The following is a 7802-nucleotide window of genomic DNA, read 5'->3' as shown; positions in this document are numbered from 1 at the left end:
ACCACAACACACACACACACACACACACACACACAACACACACACACACAACACACAACACACACACAACACACACACACACACACACACACACACACACACACACCACACACACCACACACACACACCAGGATCGTAATGATATGAAACACCCCTGACCCCCTGTTTAACCTCCAGGGGTACTCCCCTTAGTAATTAAAACCCACTTCTGAACCAAATCCCAATCCGTACATACAATCCTATTCAGAGGGTCCTTTACGTACATGTCAGTTACATTACAGGACTTCACTACTGTGTACCACACACACACACACGTAGGACAATAGTAGACCCTCTCGCCGGCGAAAATATTAAGTAGTAGCGAGGTCGTCTGCACTGCCCTTCCTTCCTAGTCAGGACGACGTGTGACTCGTCGCTCTACTATCCTCGTGTGTGTGTGTCTGCTCAGAGTAGAGTCAGACTTTTTGACGTATGACATTGGTGGACTTTTTTCGTTGGACCGAACCGTGTCAACCGCTTTTTTTTTTTAATCCTTCATCAGAGAAGAGAAAGGGTCATTTTAAAAAGTCAGCTCACTGGTGAGTTGAGTACGGAACCCTGGTCGCCATCGAGTGTCTTTCACTACTGTGGGGTTATCACGACCTATTCGATTTCAATAGCTGGGTATTTAACCGGACACCCCACCAACTCCTATACGATTATACCGTCTGCCCACCGCATTGCAACAGGGACAAGAGAATTACGATATTTGATGTACTGTGAGTAATGAAACCCAAAATAACTTACTCAGGGGAAACGAGGCAGTCCACTTGTTGCCGTCCATCTTGTCGACGAGTGAGGTATTTCGGAGTAGTGAGTCGGAGGCGATTTGGGTAATACATCCAGTAACGAGAGTAGGGGCCCTAAAAAAAAAAAAACGACCTCCTTATGGTGTTGACTGTAGACTCATTAAGTTGCGGTCGGTGTCGAGTGGATGAATCGCTTTAACTTGCGCACGTACGCCGGAGTCGGGAGGGTCAAACGGCGGACGGAGACAGTAAAAAATACAGGACGCCTAGTAAAATCTTATGGCTAGTCTGTACTCGAAAGGAGGACCACATCTGACACTTAATGTGACTTCGGCCCCACGTTTGGCCGAGGCTAGCACACACACACACACACACACACACACACACACACACACACACACACACACACACAGTTGTTGGCACTTATTATGCAAGCTCAACGAGAAAACAGGCGCTAATTAATTTGAATGGAAACAAGTTTGGCTTCTTGTGCTTTTCATCTTGGAGAGGGCTTCTGTGACTGCTGATCTCCATATGAATATTTTTAAATGGAATATGCCATGCTCTTAATGACTTTGGGATAATTATAGAAGTCAAAGTAATCCAGTTAAACTGGGTGAATGTGCCGCTTGGGTTAGAGGAGAGAGTTGGCACTTGACGGACGGCTTAGTTTTGAAGGGTGACTGTGGTCAGTGTATATCAGGTGCTGAGCATACAGGCAGACACACTGAGCGGCCACTGCCCTGATTGGTATGCCATCTCTTCCTGAAGTAAGAGCAAACAGAGGGTTGTTTTAATTGAGACACTGACGAAGAGAGGCAATGCACTAATAAACAGGTAATTATGCAACTCCCAGCTCCACCAAAGCAGATTGTGAATCCATTAAGGCCCCTTCGCAAAAACGCCTCTTCCTTTTTTTTTTCTCCTCTAAAGTGGTACGCAAAATCCCCATGCACGCAGCAGCCCCCGTTGTGTGGGAGTGAGGCTCTCGACGCAAAATTCATAACAATTAACCATCAATCAGACTTAACCTCTAGGGTCACGGTAAGTGCTCCTCGCGCTGCGAATCTGCCGGCCAGATTAACACAGTGACAAAATGTGCCTGTACATGTCAGCTAATCCATTTATTTATTCAGCTTGCTCCCAGACTGCCTGATTAATCGCTCCCACACCACCGATGGAAGGGAAGAGACAGAGGGGGAGAGGAAGCGTGCTGTTCTGTTCGCACAGAGGTCCGTAAGTGTGTGTCGGCGTGTGTGTGTGTGAACGGCGCGGTACCAGATTCCCCAAACACACACTTGACTGAGCATCAAAGACGAGTTTTCAAGAGCGTATGTAAACAACGATGGGGATGTTCGGAGAGACACCTGCACACATCCATCCGCCCCAAACACACAGACTTAAATTCTCCCCGCCCTCTCAATACAACCCAGAGTGCATTGCAGTTCTCGCAAAGTTGTATTCTTACCTTGAGTGGCGATGTAGTGATTTGGCCTGTGGTAGCCCTGAGAACAGACAAAGTGAGAGAAGAGTCAGTTTGCCTTCCTACTCGTCAAAGACAAGCTGTTTTGGGGACATACATCTTAAAAATCACACATTTGTCTGTTTTCTGACGGTGCAGGTTGACCCTTTTCATGCAAACTCACTGTATTTGTACATCACAAACCACAGAACATATTTAAACTTCATGGGAGACCAGTTAGCAGCTGTTGCTTATTTTAGATATCACGTTTTGGCAGCAAACATTTACTTCACTGGTGCTCCACCTTAAGAGGGATCATTGAGAAATGTGTGCGCCGCGCTAAAGAAACAGTGTGCATTGTCAGGCTGCCAGCTGTTTGCTACTGTACACCAATTCACTTCTTTGTTTGAACATCTGACGGAGGGAAATGTTAGCTTGTGATGGATGCATCTGGATACGGGAGGAACAAACACTCTCCACCACACACTCTATATGCAGCACACCTCTGGAGTAAGCAGCCAAAGTGTTGATAATCCCCAAGATACAACTAACAGCACTGATCTTCACAATAGGCCTCTAGTCTCACGGATTACTCTAATCCCTTCAAGTTTTATTTGTCCAATTCCTTGTCTTCTCTCCAGAGATATGAGGCAGGAAACAAAACATTAGGACTTAAAGGCTCTTCCCTGGCCCTGCCTCCTCTTGATTGTCTCTCCCCCCCCCCGACCCCTTCCACACACCCCTGCTGCTCTGCTTATCTCACTCATATTCAATTTAACTTGGACTGTGATTAACGCTCCTCCAATGAAGGGAGAAAGACACAAAGGATATTTCCCTCACTCTCTCTCTCTCTCTCTCTCTCATCCACGGCTCTCTCAGCTCATTCAACTGTCCTCCATTTTTAATGACTTCTTTATCTCTGGACTGAGGAGCAGATTTGTTTGTGCTTTCATGTAAGTTCTGTCAAGTAAAGTGGAGGCCCAGTACGCCCGTCGGATTAGAGGGGGGAGAGTCTGGAAGAAAGGAGTGCCCTGACAGTGACTGTCAGGTGAGTAGAGCTCACTGTAAATGGACTGCATTTGTTACATTAGCTGCATAACAGTGTTTCTTCATGATCAAGACACAGAAGAAAATGCAGAAAAGTCCATGTTGAAATAATTAATTGAACAGGCTTTGTTTCCAGGGATGTGTGATTTACTAAAGGGGAATTCAATATGTGCTATGCTCTCTGTATTTTGCTGCATTGCTTATCACAATTATCATTAACATTAATTCTTTCCAGCAACAGCGGGACACAGAATGTCTAAAATAAGCAGCATGGAGTGCTTTTGCCCGTGGGCATGAATTTGTATTTCCAGTCTGAATATCATTAGATAGCCCACTTTTTTGCAAATCTAGGGTACTGTCTATCACCTACAATAGAAAAGACATTTATATAATAATTGGCAAATACAATTCGGATACAAATAAAAATGCTTATTATGTTCACTGCAAAGTGTAACATCCTTATGCCACAAAGAAGTCACACGGATGAGCAGCGCAGGATAAGTAAAAGGGCAAAGTGAGAACTTGCCCTTAGGCCCCGGACCCTTAGGGGGCGCTGAGAGCCCCAGATTTATTGAGCGTCAGCTGTTTCTGGTAATTTATGGTATTTTTTTGTGATTATGCACAATCAATGCACCATATAAACTTAAACTATAAGGGCCTTAAGGTGGATTCTGCATTATAAGCTGTCCTACCTGGTTCCGAAACTACCCGATGGATTTAAGGTCAAACTTGCTCTCTCATTTTTCTTGCCTCTGGATATTTGTTACTCTCCAGGCTTCAAATTCGTCCGAGTAGAAAAAATTTCAATTCTCAGCCGTGATCCGTGATGACAGACAGTAGGATTAGGACACTTAAGATAAACAGTGGACAGTTGAATTTCAAAAAGGTAGACCGCTACTTTGTCAAATGTACACTGTGCATATTTCTGAATTAAAGTGTGTACTGGTTTGGGTAAATGATCATTAACAGTGAGTCAGTGAGGTTGCCAAAACAGATACAAAACAAGACCATAAACCAGTGATCATGCTTTAGTGTCAGGAGTATTGCAGTAACACAATATGTTAATGGGGAGCATTTCACAGATACATCTGGCATTACAATGTTGCATTAGCAGCTAACAGTTAAGTTCAATAAAAGCAAAATTGCAAACATGGTTCCTTCTTATGTTGATCAAAAGTATTGCTAACAATAATTTGTTGTACATAAATGTCATCATAGGGACAGGACTACGGTTACCTGAGTGGATTCATTTCTGTGCACATGGTAAACTCAGTAGCATTATTTTACTACACAGTGCACAACCCCGGCAATCCTCTTTGTGCCCCGTGTGCACACAAACACAACTCTGCAGACAACAGGCTATTACACTGAGTTTCTCTGCTTCCTGAATGCTTATGAAAATGCTCAATCAGCTGCAGAGAAAAGAAACATACCCCAGCAGCTCTGCTTACTCGCACATGACTCGAAATAATCGTCAGTATAATAACAAACACTGTGGGAAATGTTCTACACATAAGAGTTTATTGGGCAGGACAGGCTTCTAGATGGGTTAAAAAGCTTTCTGAAGAGCAAAAACATCATTACCCATCTGCCTGCATTTCTACTAAGTACTTTTTCAATGAAGCTGGCAGAGCAGCGGAAATCCTTTTCAATCAGAGCCCTCTTTAATATGCGTGTATTCTTATCTTATAATGGGGCGCTCTCTATTGTGAGAGTCTTCTCCGCAGCGCCCCTTTTCGCAGCATAATGGGCCATAAACTGAATAGTGGGGAAAGGTAAATAATTTAAGCCCCCTGCATTCGCCGTGGCACACCTAGCATTATGAATTTATGTTTGAAAGCGTAACAAGAGATTACAAATTACCGCATTAGAGGGGCGGGAGAGTAGAAGATGGGGAGACAGAGTTAGAGTTCTCTCCTGAGCAGAAACCACTTAGAGAGTCAGGAACATCACCAAGCCATTACACATGGAGTGGAAGCATCTGCTCAGAGAGGCTGCTGTGATTGGTCACATCCTGCTATTAACACTACGATCAACAGCAAATCAGGTCAGACCACAGCTTCGGTATTGTGTGAGTTAAGTGGGTTGGATCGGTTTTCAACTAAAGGCATGTCTCACGCCACTGTTTAATGACTTTTACTTACTGTAGAGTCACACAAGTGCATGTTAGCGCTGTGCTGCAAGTACTCTCCTGAGGTAAGATGTATAACGAAACCTCTGTAGATAACTGCTGAGTCTACTTTGATTCACTAGTCTGTGCGTGAGGGGTTTTCAGTGTCTAACAGAAGACTTGAGGAGACTTGTGGACTTGAAGCAGAGTGAGGCGGAAACAAAAGCTCTGCCATATTTCAAGAACATCCTCACTGAAAAATGGACACTGGTTGCATGTCCAATGGCTTAAAATGGCCAGATGTGACTCAAATAATAATAATAATAAAGACCTTGCCGAAAAGGTAGCAGATGTGTGACTTTTGTATTATGCTTTGAAATGATTTTAGGTAAGAGATCGATGTGCGTGGTCTAAGACTTTCAGATTGGAGACCTTTAGTTTCTTTTAAACACGATCCATACAACCAATTAGTTGCCTCACTGAACCTCGGCTACAGAGGTAGAAAATAAAAAAATGAAATCATTTTTGTATCTCAAATATTGTCTGTTATTGAAAGCAAAGACAAATGACCTGTCATTTAGGTATGAAGAGTTTTCACTTTCACTTAATGGGTAAAAAATGTTATTATAATTATCATGTAAATAAAGCAGAAGACTTATGGTAGCCATACTAATGTTATTTTATGCAATTTCCATTAAGCTGCTTGTGATTGTGACGTTCGAGGCAGTGTATTGTGCTCTCTTTGTGTATCTTTTCTCAGTTGGATCCATCCATAACAAAGCTAATTAATCATCCATTGAAACTCTCCCCTTTTTCTCCTCATTTTTTCAGCGTTCATGCTGTTGTTCAAAGCAAAGTCCAAAACTATAACCTCAGTATCCCCCGTGTGCTGGTTTGCCTTTTTTCTCTCCCAGCGCTGTCAGCCTCTGATCTTCATTCCTCTTAATATATCCAATGAAAAGAGTGATACAGCAGCCCTCTAAAGTTGAATATAAAGGCACTGTGTGTGTGTGTGTGTGTGTGTGTGTGTGTGTGTGTGTGTGTGTGTGTTTGTGTTTGTGTGTGTGTGTCTCTGTCTGGTTCTGTATGTGTGTGTGTGATGGGCAGGCAGAGCTTTGTCCCTCGGGCCCCTGCGACGGCGGCACCAGCGCCCTCTCTCTCCCCAAGAGGAAGCGCATTGACCTTTGCGTTGGTGGCCCTGGCTGGTGTGTGTACTTACATCAACGTAATTTGCATTAATGTAATCGGAGCTCTGTTCCCCCTCCAGGGCCTGCAGCCTGACACGGGAGTGATCATCTGGAAGAGAGGCAGAAGAAGAAACCAGCGTTGAATTAATCATATTAACGAGGGCATCAGGAGAAGAAAAGCGGGAGAGGGACAGGGAGGCAAACAGAAAGTGGTGATGGAGGAGTGATCAGACTGGCATTATGCTGCGGTGCAGATAAAAACAGGCTGTAGAAAAGCATTGTGGCTGATGAATGGCTGTTGTCATGTGACCTGAGCCTGGAGCCCAAACACAATAATGCTGCTTAAAGTGGACCTATCATGCTATATTTGAATAATATAGTGTAGGACCATACCTATATAAGGAATATTTATACTTTTTATTTTAAAAAATACCTTGTTCTAAATGAAACCTTAAATGAATTCTTTCGTTACTATTATAAAATTTAAATTTATTTCTACCTTTACTTACTGGTGTTTTATATATTTTATATCAGCTCCGTACCTAGGATAAAGGTGTTTAGGTACAGTGGTATATATGAAACAGGGAATAAGTTTCTATTAACCCCCATAACGTCAAACCGGATAGAGTGACGACTAGGATTAGTCTTTCAAAAAAAAAACACATTTCAGGTTCCGAGGTTTTTACATTCAAAGTAAAATTCAAAAACGATAAAGGTATAGGCCAAAATTTGAATTTCCACTCGATAGTACGTTTTACGGTGAAAACATGCAGAAAATATGTACTTGTACACAAGGGTCCACAAGGTCTCTTTGTGTTGGGAGAGATAAAGGAGGTGTGGGTTTAGAGAATTTTTTCCCCGACGTTGCCTAGACCTATGTCTGACTTAGGTCTAAACTTTGTGAAGATACTGCAGTGTCTTCACCGCGATGCCGATAACCCGGTTGAGGTGGTTAGTCCTCCTTCTGCGGCCTGTACCGGCAAGCTTTTCGCGACCTGTGCGACATCATGTAAAAAATACGTCCCGGACATCTACCCACGACAAGAGGTATCTTAGTCTGGGTACGTTTTCTGTCACAATTTAACCTCGCTTTATCCTTACCGTTTTACGTACNAATGTGGCTGTGTCCCCTTTATGTTCTGATAATCTATAAGCAATAAAACTGCAATTCCGTTTTCAAACATCAGAGCAGGCCATTCCTACGCTCT

Source organism: Notothenia coriiceps, unplaced genomic scaffold (genome assembly GCF_000735185.1).
Source record: "Notothenia coriiceps isolate Sejong01 unplaced genomic scaffold, NC01 NC01_scaffold00037246, whole genome shotgun sequence".
Lineage (NCBI taxonomy): Eukaryota > Metazoa > Chordata > Actinopteri > Perciformes > Nototheniidae > Notothenia > Notothenia coriiceps.
Note: the sequence above shows the minus strand (reverse complement) of the source record.